A 15,332-nucleotide genomic window follows, 5' to 3' on the forward strand; every position below is an offset into this window, starting at 1 on the left:
AAAATAATATAATGAATGAGGAAACCATAAACGACATCATTGGAGCGATTGATGATCTGAAGAAAAAAATAAATCTTTCATCGGAGTTAGACACGAATAAAATTCGATCGGAATTCGAAACAATTGTTCAAGGAAAACTTGAATACAAATACACACTACCGTCGGAGTATAAATTAATAAAGAAAATCCAGATTGCGATATACCAATCACTTTCGACAGTCAGCGATGATCGCGTCGAGGATTTTCTTAAATTATCGATGTTGGTGGAGAATGCTAGATTGATTTTATCTGACGCATATGAATCACGAAAAATTACAAGTTCGCGTGTCAGACAATTGAAAAGACTTATCGATGAAAGTAAAATTAGGGAATCCTCCGATTCCTGAATATCTCCACAAAACAAAAAAAAAGATTAATTTTGAAAATTCCCCTGGTTTTTATTTATTTTTTTAGCCCATTTTTTCCTGGGAGATAGATTGATTCTCACGATCTTACTAGCAAATTGATACTTACAGTTTCTCCTCGTATATCAAGTAAATTTCCTTTCTGATCCGTTAGTTTGAAATTTATTCTCGTCAACAATCGATTATGACATCGCAGGTAAAACGGATTCATTGGTTCTTTTATTATCAAATAACCAGGAGATGCGCTAGGTGAAAACGAATACAATACAAATCCCTGATTCGCTTGATTCGACACTGACGAATCAACATTATAGCTACCCTCGACAACATCCGCGTGAAGATAAATCGCGATAACTTCCGTTATATTAACGATATCCGGCGATATATGTCGTCCACCTTTGTCAGGATCGTTATTGTGTTTAAGAATCAATTCTGAATGTACTTTTTTAGTCCATGCGGCATGTAATTTCGGAAATAAATCATCAATGGTATCAGTGACGGATTTTCTCATCGCATCAAAATCAGAATTGGGAAATTTGAAATTTGGCAGTGTTTCCTCGGTTAATTCAAATACTCTCATGAATTTTTGTTTTTCTCCTGAGTTTTTGATCAACTCGAATTTGCTAATAGGGAGAACATAATCGGTAATTGATATATCGTCGACTATCGCCCGAATAAACATATCATGATAATATTCAATATCATTCGCAAGTTGATTTAAAATTTTCACGTGCTTTATAATTTCGCTACATGAACCAGATTTATTTAGGATGCATTCATGAAATGATCCTCGCAATAAATTTAATTGTTATTCGTGTTCTTGAATAAACTCGTCTAGTGTTCTTCTTACCAAGATACCGTCTATGGGGGCTATTATCCTGTTAATGTGGGTAGCGTCGAAGATTTTCACATCTGGGGGGATTTTAGGAAGAGGCAGCCATGAGAGAATTCTTTCGTTAATAAAAGTGAAAGCGAACATTACTAGGTTAAATTTGTGGTTATTCATGAGATTGATGGCGCTGTGGATCAAAGGTTTGTGTTTTGTATTTTCGTACCATCCTTCGTCGGTTGTAAAATCCGATTTTTTTGGTTCCGGTAGTTCTGGAAGGGCTTCCTCATACCAACCTGGAATAATAACATCCGATTTTTTTGGTTTTATCAGAGGTGCGACCTCGGGCCAACCTAATATATTTCTAATCGATGATTGGTAAATATCTACCACGTACGGTGATTTCACTTCTATCATTGACGATAGTGTTGGATCATGTGAAGATATCTTTATTCCCGGAGTAGCATCGCCGGTTATATTTGATATTCTAGTGATAAACTCATTATTCAGCTGATCAATTTCATAACTGCCCGTTGGTATACCAACGACGATCCAATCGGGTGTTCCATCGGGTTTATTTTTATTTGCAAAAACAAGTGAATTATTTGGCATCAAATTACCGAATGATTTTGATCTAACATTAGGCCAGCTATTGTAGACGCGCAATTGTGTTAACGCAATTTCGTTGACGCTGATTGGTGTTGAAAAATTAATGCTAAATTCTGGTTTCGTTGAACTTAACGATATTAACGTTGTTGTCGGCGGCGTCGTGTTTGTCACGATCTGGGCTAACTCGGACATTATTAATATTCATTTGTTCAATCTCCGAGTAGATACTGATAATCGAAGAAAATTCTAGATCGGATATAATACCGTCATTAAGACTCTCCGAAAGTAACGATGATAATTTTGAGTACGCGTCATTGATCTTAGTTAGTTTATTTTTGTACGAAGATAGTTTCTCACTTGTGCACGAAGATATTTTTTTTGCGATAATATTTAAAACACCGGCAATTGTCGTTGTTGACGAGATTATTATTGTTGCTACGATTGGCGCTATCATTGTTACCGCGGATAGAATTATTCCTGCACCAGCGACCACGGCTGATACTGCGTAAACAGCAACATCAATGGTAACTAATCTACGCTGATATTTCTTTATTTTTATCTGATAATCATCGAGGAATTTTTTTAACGAATCCTGCCATGATCGCGCCTGGATGTATCGGTAATCCGATGCGGTCATTTATTAATCTACGATATCAATTGCATGATCACTGTTATATTCGTATAAAAATTCGAAAATTGCAGAATAGTGAGTTGGTTCTGTGAAAGATCTATCTGGTGGTTCCAAATAAATAAATGTGTTGCTATTTTCTTTTAACGCAATAATAAAAAATCCCGGGGAAATTTCATGAAATTTATAACCAGAATTTAGTTGTCTTTCTTGTACTACTTGCACATTAAATTTTATGTCGGAGATAATATATACCCGATATATACCAGTAATTGGCGCATTGAAAGTAAAATCGTTACTTCCGGGGCTCCAAAAAAGATCATATGACCTAAACACAAATGGTACATAACAGGATATTTTTTTTGTTTCTACCTCCGCTGGTATCGAAATTCGCGATAATCTTTCAAGGTTCATTGACGATATTTTTGTGTTGATGTAATCAAACCTCGTAGTTGCTCTGAGAATATCCTCGTTAATATCTCGAATTTCTTTCTCGTACACTGATGTTTCAACTCGTTTTGATATCATTTTAGTTAACATGTCAGTGTCATTGAGATTATTTTCGTCGAGTTTTTTTATTTCATCGTTGATGGATTTTATTTGTCCTTGCATCACGTTAATCCCCTTGGTAAATTCAGGAACAACAACATCGCCGAGTTTAATAATTTCCTCGTTGATTTTTTTGCTGAGATCGTCGATTGATGTTTCTCACCCATCGAGATATTTATCTTGGTAATTTCCTCATTGATGGATTTTACTCTCTCGATGAGATCGCTGTGTGTATTTGAGGAGGTATCGATGAATTTTTTTATATCCTCGTCGAGTTTTTTATTGAGATTTTTTGATACCTCCTCGAGTTTTTTAAGGTCGTTAGTTAATCTGTTAAGTCTTTTTGTCATTCTGTCCTGAAGATCGTCGTGTAATGCTTTATCGGCCTTCAGAAGCAACGTTGCTGATAACTCTTTGTCGGATTTTTCCACATCCGCGATATTGGCCTTCAGGGGTAACTTCGCTATAATATCGGCGATATCAGCAATAGATTTTAATACCATCTCCGATTGGCGAGTAAACTGACTAATGTGATCGCGGTATTCGTCTCGCTTAATTATATCAGTTATTTTGACGTTGCTGGTTTGTAATCTTCCTTCGGTATTTTGAAAAACAGCAACTTCGCCAGGATCCACCTCTGACAGCGATAAAAGATTGTTAATATCATCCCTCGTGGCAAATTTTGATGTATCGATGTCGCCCGTTCCTTTTTTTTCTTTCCTAAAAGAGATCTACCGTAAATGTCAACCATGATATTTATCTACGGTATATTCAAATAAAATTTTGCGATAAGGATTGGATGATTTTGAAATTGCATCAAGGACATTAATTGACTCCGGGCCGCATATTGGTGGATCTGCTAATGTTTGTGTTGGAAGCGTTGAATACCAAACCGGAAGTTTTAGTTTTGACACATACTTGATAAATTCGTTTGGTGGTGCTAATCCGTATGAGTCGAAGTAAACAACTTCGCGAGGATTAATCGCGTAAGCAACCCAATGTGTGCCAGGGCCGGTATTATCATCGAGATTTATTATTCCTGTCTCGGTACGATTCGGTTTATCTGGTAGTTGATCTCGCATAAATACACCTCTGAAAAATTTTATTTTCTTTTTTTTTGCTTCACTTATTAAATCTAAATTTGAGGCTGGTAGGCTCGACTTAACCCGGATCCGTACGGGGGTCGTCTTAGGTAAAGGCCGGATCCTTGTCGTCGCTGCATCATTTTTGCAAGAAGGAGGGGAGCAAGAAGGGGGGGGGGGAATATCCCTCCCTTTTTTTTACGATATCTTCCTCCGGTAACTTTTTTTGCTAATGCGGAACCTATCCCTCCAAGCGCGCCTAATCCTACTGCCTTTCCAATCGCGGGAAGAGCTCCAGCTATCAATCCTGGAATAGCGGCCAATAGAGGGAAAATACCACCTATTTTGACCATATCTCTGATTGCTCCTATTGAGAGATTCAGGCGAATACCAGTATTTGCTGATTTGGCTCTGTTAAAATGTCCATGTTGATTTTTAGTTAATGATAGTTTGTTAGGTCCACCGTGAAGCTGATTGCTTTTTAAGGTTAAACTTAAACCTCGTCGCGCTGTTGTTGCCGATTGAAGCTTTTTCACCTGACCGGGGGTCAGAGTTACGCTGACGTGATCGTATGGCATATTAATAATCACTTAATCTAAATTTGGAATTTATTACATGTTTTCTACGGGTGCGTCGATGACTCTCATTCTACCACTGATGCCTTCCAAGATCATTGTTCTATCACTAAGAATAACCGCGATTGCTCTTGCATTTCCTCCTCCTGTGTTAATTCTGGCCTTAAAATGAATATCGACGACCGACTGCTTTACCAAATCGAGATGTTCCAAGGAAAAATAATAGATGGGATAAAGATTATTAAAATCCAGTTGTGATATTTGCAATCCAGTATCAATATTTTGATCGCGACCCATAAAACTTAACAATCGATGATATGCACAAGCTGTCGAATAGTTGGCAAAATTGATGGCTATTTCTTCAGTTGGTTCTTGTTGACCGTTTATTCTCAGCGAAACGTTTGTTGCCTCGAATTGATCAAATATCATATGACTATGTTCCTGATCATTTCTATTCATGTTTTGGAGAGCAACAAAGATATGTCTAGGTGCGGAAGAGCCCTGTTGTGACGCAATTCGCCAGGTAAATATTCCGTTGATATTAACATTTTCGATAGAATCAGTCATTGTTGTCAACCAAGACATAATAGATTTTCCTCCTTGATTCATGAATGATAATAATTTTTCTTCTATGATCATCGATGGTGTTATCGCTGGCATCCACAAGGCAATTTTTTCAAGGACAACTTTACCAGCATCACCAGGATCTCGCCAAATGGCTCTGTCATCATTGGCATCTCGAACAAAAATTATCGTATGTTTTGCTCCATATATAACTTTTCTAAAATGTCTGCAAAATCCAAAAATATGAGATAATGGAATTGCACAGGAAAATTTTCGATCGTCATCTTTTAGCATTTTTCTTCGTGTGTGAAATCCAAGATTGTAATTGTTATTGGTGGCGAGCATTACTTGCGAAGTATCAGCGGCGGCAGCACCAGCGGCATTTGTCGGTACACCAATATTAAAAGGAACGTGATCAGGTTCTTCAGAATTATCTTTGGCAAACATCATACTAGGACCCGCTGATCTGGTAAAATCATCTGAGTATCTGGCTAGGCCTATGATCGTCGTTGCTATATCAACATTGTTCGTGATTGATTCAATCTCTTTTCCATCAATCATGTAAGTGGCGCTCTTGAATAACGACATGATACCGTTGTTGACGAATCCTATTTTAAAATCGGTGTCAAAGTCGGTACCATCAGCTGCTTTTACCATTTTCCCAACAAATTCGATATACGCCTCAGATGGAAGAAAATATCTTGTTGTATCGTGGACTTGTATTTCCTTCCGATTTCTTGAATCCGGCTCAACTACATCGTACGAGAAATACTGGAAATCTCGCACTGATGTATCCCTACCTACTGGTTCATCCATGTCAAATACTTCATTTGACACTTGTGCGAACATTTATTATTAATAATATCGTCTAAAACGAAGACCATCACCTGAAACAAAACTTGTATTTGCTAGATTTGTCCTAGCAACATCCTGCGCTAGATTTGTATTAGCAACTTCCTGCGCTAGATTTGTTATAGCAGCTTCTTGTGCTAGATCATTTATTTTTTTATTTGCCGCATCATTTATGACCTTACTAACTTCGGGTGGCATTTCTCTGGTGATAGGTAATTTGACGGGTTGCTTTTTACGTACTAAATTTAATATTTTATTTTTGATAGCGTTGAAGCCTTTACTAGCCAGATTACCGATACCAGAAACGGCAGTCTCACCTATCTTTCCTATCGCTTTCAATCCTAGTTGCTTGATAACGGGTCCGATTTTAGGTATTACTCGCGTAACAAGACTTCCAATGATATCGCCGAGTCCATTACCGTGAATATATTTGTACACTGGCAATCGAGAGTTTACTATGCGGACCTGATTAGGTCTGCGTTGATGTTTGTGAACAATCATATTATTTCAATTATGTTGTTTTAATCGATGAGTTCATCGACAAACTCCTTATAAATGTGAGAATCGATGATACCGCCGCGAAATAATCGCTGACAAATATCTGATGCTTCGTTGACTATCTCACGGGAATTATTTCCGGCTCGCTTTCCTCCGATTAATACTTCGAGGCGAGATACATCGTTGACAACACTGTCGGGACAAACTGAATATCCGCTTCCTGTTTTTTTTGTTTCTGGAGATTCCAATGGCGTTACGCGGAATAATTCATCTGACGACGATGAAGATTTCTTCTTTTCCTCTGATGATGACCCTGGTGATGTCCCTGAAGACGTCAGTGGTGAATATATTTCTGGTGAAGATGGGGGAGTCCCACCCGGGTGTCTTTCTAGTTTTTTACGTTCAGGGTCGTAAAGTAATTGTTTCTCAGTGGGACCCCTGTAGTTTGACGGCGTTGGTTCTGGAGGTGGGTCCATATACCAGGGGCGTTCTGTAGAAGGATACACCTTTTCACGTATTTCAGGAAGTTGAAGGGTATGGCGAATATCAAAGGAGGATGATTCAGAACTTTCATCTTTGGATGACGAACTTTCATCTTTGGGTGATGAACTTTTACTTTTACTTTTAGGTGACGAACTTTTACTTTTACTTTTAGGTGACGAACTTTTACTTTTAGGTGGTGAACTTTTACTTTTAGGCGGTGAGCTCTCATGTGGTTGTTCTGGAGGGGTGTGGAAGGAAGGAGGAGAAAACTGGGGTATTAATGTCTCTTTCACAGCCGCGGCTGATAGAAGTCTTTTAAGGTTCTCATCTATTATTTCTCTTCTTCTGGCCCCAACATCTCTTATAAATTGTGTGAAATTTTTATCTTCATACTTTACTGGTTTTTTCAAACTAGCAAAATAAACTACCGCCAGCCATTCAACATCTTTACTGATTTTATCAAAAATTTCCTTCTTCAAAAAAAATTTTTTATTATCTTCAGAATCATCCGCAGCCATGTCAACTGTTGATTTATAATTACCGATTAAATACGAAATTCCAGCTCTTAAATAGGTATCAGCGGATATATCAGGATCAAATTTATGCACACCAAGATATTCAAATTTGGATTCATCACTCTGATCTTTTTTCATTTTCGATTCTCTCTCTTTTTTCTGAGGTGGAATATCTTCCTTTGGTCTAGCTCTTAATTCCTCTGGTTGAAATATTGGTTCCTGTGGCTGAATATCTTCCTGTGGTGCTACTTTTCTTCCTCGTTTTTTAGGTTTTTGTTCCTTCTCCTGTTGTTTTCTTTCTTTCTCTCGCTGTTTTCTTTCTTTCTCTTGCTGTTTTCTTTCTTCCGCCATTTGTTTATTATGATCATATCTATCGTCTGCTGCTGCCATAAATCTTCTAAAAGATGGATCCCTTTCACTCGCTTGCGTTTTTCCATCATAAATTCTAAATAACATACTAAACCAACTTTTACGAGTTGGATATCTTTCTCTTCCTATATCAGACAAATAGTCATTTCGAATACTGAACATATCTTCAGCAAGTTGACCAAATTGATCTAAACTATATATCGTAGATAGCGGTTGTGATATTATATTCCATCCCTCATCGGTGAAATTTTCTCTTAAATCATCGATATCAAATTTTCTTTTTTTTACTCCAGGTTTTCTCCCTCTAGGTCTTGCTTCAGTTTTTCCCTTACGACCTACTTTAAAGGCAATTGCAGGTTGTCCACCCTGTTGCGCTGCCGCTGCTGCTATTGCTAATCGCTCGGGTAATGTTTGTGATTGCTCCTCAATACCTTTCAACGCACGAAAAATTCCACGTTTTCTGGCTTCCTCATCTTCCTTATCTTTTTCGTCACCATATATAGTTTGTTCGATTGTTTTAGTAACTGGCTTCAACCATTTTGCCGAAGTTTCTGAAATTCCATGTTGCATATCTTCGTAACCACGAACATTTCTCTTAAATAATTGTTTTGTCGGAATGAGTTTCTTTAATGCAGCTAATTGTTCTCGCGCTAATCTAGCCGAATGAGGTTCTCCAACTGTACTAGTTTTCCGACTCATCTTATTTTCAATGATATTGTTTTAATGAGAGATAAAATTAATATCCGTAGCTTTTTCTTGCATTGCACACTCGGACAAAAATTAATTTTCCTACCCCCCCCCTAAATTTTGTTGTTTTTTTTATATCCGAAAATTGCACTCTGGGTCGAATTTACGCAAATTAATTTACGTAGGAGGCTTTATTTTTGAAATCTAAAGCTTCTACGGAGAAAGTTTGCGTAGGAGGGTTAATTTGGTCTGTGCCACCTGGTCTGTACAACTTTCCTGCTGCTGTTAGTCTGTACTCAAGTTGGATAATTACATAGCTAATCAAGTGACTCATTCATATTATGTGATCCTTGTACAGTATAGTTTTGCATTTGGTTTATTGTTTTTTGATAAATAATGATTGAAAAGGTATTTACATTCTGATAAAGGTTTGAACCAAAAAGTTAGAGATTTCACAGAAAAAGTTTTCTTCTGTGAAGTGAAACATTGGGTGTTTTGTCAGTGGAAAAGAACTAGAAGACCATTCATATTTTCTGCAATTCTTATTTGCATCATTAAAGAAAATTCAGTTTATTGCTGTCAAATTTTAGTATCAAGAAAATCCAGTGTATTGCTGTCAGATTTTATTATTAAGAAAATCCAGTTTATTGCTGTCAAATTTTAGTATCAAGAAAATCCAGTTTATTGCTGTCAAATTTTAGTATCAAGAAAATCCAGTTTATTGCTGTCAGATTTTAGCATGAAGAAAATTCTGTATATTGCTGTTAGATTTTATAATGGACATCCAAACATTTTTACATTTGAAAATTGCATATGACTGCAACATTTTACATAGTAACATAAATATCCATAAACAAGACAGTTTTTTCTTGTTTATCTGAGACAAGCCACTGAAATTAAAATATTTTGCAAAGGCAATTGTATAAATGGATACATTTATGTATTATGTAAATCAGTTACATTTTAGGCATATTATAAAGGCATTTGTCAGATAAATGGACTTAGCATAACCAAGATGGGAGCTTAGAATTTACTGTCATTTTTGCATGCTATGATTATTTAGTTATTGGGAACATTAACGTTGTAATAAAGGATGTTGTTGCGAGCATGTTCCTCTTTTAGTTTCTTCCTTACATATTTGCTTGATACTGTATACTTTCCCATCCCTTAAACCCAGTCTTGTACAGTAGTGAACATATATATCCCCAGTCATGAAGTATGTATCACTCATAAAATGTATGTGCATCAAATTACCATAAGTCTTGTGCATTCAACTGCCGTTTGGATTCAGAAATCACTGAGACAAGTAAACTACTTTTTTTAAAATTTTGTTGGAGTAAAAAAAAAATTTTTCTTCATCAAGGTCATACTGGAAGCATGTGACTTTAGATTGTAAACAGCCTCTTGTTTGCAATTCTGGATTTTCCAAAATTGTGCAGTAGTTAGATTTAATAGTGATGTTTAGAGAGATATATTTTTCAGTCGGCTTCTAAACACTGGGACGTAAAGTGTTTGTTTGTGACCAGTTTGGTGTTATATTTTAATTTTGAATAAAATTATTTGGATTTTAAAAGATTAATTTTTTTCCTGGAAATATTTGAGTGCTTATAAAGAATTCTTGGACAAAGACATTTCTTTAAATTTTATCGGAATTAAAACACTGGAATATTATTTACGGTTCACAAAAGACTGTGGATGCATCAGCGTTATACTGACTTCAGTATACATCATCGCCTTCCATTTTGGATTTTTCGCCGGGACTTGAACTTAAATTCGTTAGAACGTTTAACTACTAGTGCTTCTAAAATTTAATTTGTTGGTATTCTTGGACTATTTCTGGATTTGATTTCTTGAAATCCTATGTTCTTTTTTTCACTTCAATTTGACAGTATTTATGCATTTGTTAAATTTTTCAAAGCGTGTTGTTTTCACTTTTTCTTTCGTTACTGTTTATCAAAGCCTAAACACATAACATAAAACTCTTTAATGTGAAAGAGATTACAGACCTGTAGGAAACCATCAAATAATGAGAGGCAACCACTGCTAAAAACCAAGTATAGAACGCAGTGTTATATATGTCTATATTTTTCTTGTAACTCCTGGTACATGATTTTGTCTCAAAAAAATTAATTTTTGTTCATGGCTGTAAACTTTACTGATTATCCTTAGTTAGCTAATGGAACTGAACCTGTTAGGTGCATAAGATTGCATAAGAGCTATAGATATATGTTTAATTTTGTGTTGCCAAGTAATCACTCAAATCTTAATAAGTTTTGACTTAATTTCTCAGTTACTGATGTGGATTCAACATTTCTAGAAAAATTCTGTAACTTCCCATTGGTTGGGCTTGGTCATATGAATAGGCCAAAATGAAATAAAAGCAGTAGTGTTTTCTGTTCCATGTGATCTTTTGTGAAATACAGTTGCAATATATTGGGTATAAAATGAGAGAATTAAGAAATCAGTTTCATTTAAACTTTGGAGACATTCACACTTATTTTCTTCCTGTTGTGAATCTTCAGACATCATGTTTTATGCTGTACTTAGTATTTGAGAGCAAAAATATTGGGGGTGGGGTGATTTGTACTTTTAATATAGCTTTAAAAAACATCAGTCATTTGCCTTTTTTTCTTTACTTAGGTTCTGACCATAGAGTTGTTAACACCCAGGTTCACATAGTTGAACAGTACTAAGTGTAATGTGAAGCATTACTGCAGGATATTACACACAAGATGTACACTGATGCATGAAAATCAGATTTGCTTGTTATCAAATTTACAGTGGAAAATGCTAATTTTGTTACCAGTAAAGACCAAAAAAAGATAATACTTCTTGCAACTTTCACTGGTGTAAAGGTAACTATTGACCAGTACTTTAAAGGTAACTATTGATAACTTTAAAGGTAACTATTGATAACTTTAAAGGTAACTATTGACTACTTTAAAGGTATCTAATGAATATTTTAAAGGTTAACTATTGACTACATTAAATGTAACTAATGACTACTTTAAAGGTAACTATTGACTACATTAAAGGTAACTATTGACTACATTAAAGGTAACTATTGACTATTTAAAGGCAACTACTGACTACATTAAAGGAAACTAACATTGAATCCTTATATATTGTCCATAACAAACCAAAACTATTTCTAGATCAATGTACTGTAACTGCTTTTCTTATTGGCAGCATACTGTGTTAGAGAATCTGATCAGCCTGGTTGACTTATGTGGTGTGTCCATGAACATGGCAGTGTTCTAGAATTGCGTAGGCACTAAATAAACTGCAGATTTATATTGCAACTTAAATTACACCAAGCCGTCTTCGTTGGCATGCTCTAATCATTTAAAAAATCAGGCACACATTTATTATTTCAAGTCTATTAGTATGTCACTAGATACATGTCAATACCTGTTCATCGGTAATATATTTTAGGTTAGCTGTATCCAGACTTTGTCTAATTTGCGCAGTATTTGCACTACTAATAAACTCGAAAGAAAAGGACAAACCATGCAGCAATTTGAGGTTTACTAGAGATGTGAGAGTACATCAAGATCATTATGATAGGCATGTTCACATGAGGTTCAATTTTCTGACACATCACACCGACCTCATTAAATACCTTTCTTTATTTGTATTCTTGTTTCCGACTACACCATTGCACAGATTTTAAAAACTTTAACGTTCATCAAGAACAGGATCTTAAAGTTTATCATGTCGCTACTTACCTTGTTGGTCCAAGACTGAGAGGACTGAAAACAATGTGGACAACTATCCTACTACAAGACTCAAAAGTCACATAAGCAATTTTTACAATGTTTCGATATAATTTTCTAAGAATATGGTGAGTAGATTCCTCCTCAGAGTGAGTTACACTACTATTTTCAAACTGGGCTTAAAAAAAGACCTTGCTAAAATAACATATTTCTTTTTATTGCTTTTCATAGATGTCCAATAGAACATTACCTTGTGCAAGCATTTCCTGGTGTTTACAGCTGAGTTTGCTTAACCAAACGTTTGCTAAAGGTTCAACAACTATATAAATGGCTTTCATGCATATCCAAATAGTTTACTGCAGAATATAAGTCCAGGACACAAGTGCATGTCCTACTGCTGCAGAGAGAGATACCTATTTCTGGATATTTTAATGAAATATGTATATTGTTCTTTTTAAATCATACACTTATCATTATGTCCCATTCATGAGCTGCAATGTGGACCATCACATCCCATTATCATCACATCTCATACATGGTCTGCAATGTGAACCATCACGTCCCATTATCATCACATACATGGTCTGCAATGTGGACCATCACGTCCCATTATTATTGCATCTCATACATAGTCTGCAGTGTGAACCATGATGTCCCATTATCATCACATCTCATACATAGTCTGCAGTGTGGACCATTACGTCCCGTTATCATCACATCTCATACATGGTCTGCAGTGTGGACCATCACATCCCATTATCATCAGGTCCTATTCATGGGCTGCTATGTGGACAATCTCTCTGATCCATGCCTATTGTTTTTCCTCAAAAATTATTTCATGTTTATTATTTTATTTTCCTACTGTTATGTTTATATTTGCTACATTTTAAAATTTTATTTTTTTTAAAATTGTGTAGCTGGTCTATTGTTCATTTTTTCACATTTGGTTCATTGGGTTTTATATTAAAAGTTTTCCTAAAACTAATTAAAACACCACTCTTGTTGCAAAGTAATGTCATTTATGAACTCTTTAGAACTTTCGTAATTGTAAATGTAAGTCGCCTTCTGTCTAGAGTTTCCTCTACTCTGAAGTTTATATTGTTCCTCTGATATTTTGAACCCTCAGATCTTTAATTTGTGTGCGGTTTTCTTTTTGCATTGCCATTATTGGTTTATTTTCTCTGTGATATTGTAAAGTTTATTTCTTGGCAAATTTCACTTCTTAGTGTTGCAGTGATCTCTCCAACATTTGTTTCAGTTCATCTCACCTCATGTTTTGGTTTAAGCGTTCACATATTTCAGTGATCACCTTCAACACATGCTACATCTCTAATTGGCTGTCTGCTACCTATTTAGACCAATGCATCAGCCTCAATGACAGTCTTCCTACCATGTTCCGTAATGAATTTACAAAATATGAAAATGTAATTTACTATGACAGATTGTGTCAATCCAATCTATATTTATACAATCAGGCTATGGAGGGGGGGGTGTGTGTTGTTGTTGTGGCTTTACGAAAGGGGGGTGGGGTGCATGTTGTGCCAAAGAGTGACTTTATTCTTCTAAACTTCAATTATGGAGCAAGTTTGGTATATAATGAAAAGAAAACGTTCTTTTTCTACGTTAATAATTGATTTATTTCATCTTGTGCTACCAAATACTACACGTTTTATCCCTCGGCTTTGCCACCCATTACAATATCATGTTTTTGGGACCACACGATTATATATATCCGGTATTAACGTAGGAAAAGAAAATATTCTCTGTACGTTTTTCAGAAATAAATGTATAGGTACTTTATGTCATATCAGAATAACCTCGTCCCAGTTTGCATTACTGCAAGAAATTATATTCCTAAAAGAAATCCGGATTTTAGACCTTCACAGATATGGGTAAGGGAGAATCCAGTATTTCTAAATTTATGCATAAATCAAATGCTAAATTAAATTAAAATACCACTTAAATCACGTGGACATAAGATCATACTATTCCCTTGTTTTAGGTAGCATTTAACTGGACTTGGTGTTCTAGGATGTGTCATTCTGCAGTCTCTACCTTTATTGGTACAATATCAAGTCTCCTGTTTCATTTTAACTGAACACATGTAGTTAATATTAATATCTTCAGCTGAGCAATTTTCATGTCATATCCCATATCAGCCTAAGACACGAGACCAAGTCTTGTATCATTTTTTTGTTAATATGATACACAAATAGCGTTAACATGCAAATCTATACTTTCTGCTTTTACACGGATTGTGTTCGGATGATGAAGTCTCTCTAGATCTATGTTGAAGAAAATGAATTGAAGTCACTAACGCATATCATTAACTTAAGTATAATGAGTGGTAATTTTCCAGAAACACTGAAATGTGCAAAGGCTGCACCTATCTTTAAGAAAGGAGAAAAGGAGGATCCAGAGAATTACAGACCAATATCAATTCTACCTGTACTGTTACAATTATCTGAAAAGCAAGTAGCCATTCAGGTCTGTACATTTTTTGAAACTTACTCTCTATTCCACAAAGCGCAATCAGGATTTAGAAAGTACCACTTGTGCCAAACAGAACTTACCAAATTAATTGATCTTTGGCTGAAGGAAATGGATAATGGACATATGACTGGGATTGTTTTCCTTGACTTCAAGACAGCCTTTGCTCTTGTTGATCATGAAATTCTGCTGCAAAAGTTGAACTGTTACAGGTTCGACAATCCTTCTTTAAAGGCACAATAGTGCCGAGTGTTTGTAATTTTGTGAATGTTACAGATCATGTAACTAGTAAAATGTGTCGACTTATAAGCTGAAATAATTCAAAATAACCTAGAGTTTGAGAAGATGAAATTGGGCAATTGATAAATAAACGAGAGAAAATGAATTTTTGTGGGGGCCCGCTTCAATTGAAACTTGTAGGTCACGAACTGTTACGGAAGCCTCTCGTGACCACAAAAACGTATACGTCATCTTCGTCCAGT

The sequence above is a fragment of the Sinohyriopsis cumingii genome, chromosome 14 (genome assembly GCF_028554795.1).
Source record: "Sinohyriopsis cumingii isolate HCF-2022 chromosome 14, ASM2855479v2, whole genome shotgun sequence".
Lineage (NCBI taxonomy): Eukaryota > Metazoa > Mollusca > Bivalvia > Unionida > Unionidae > Sinohyriopsis > Sinohyriopsis cumingii.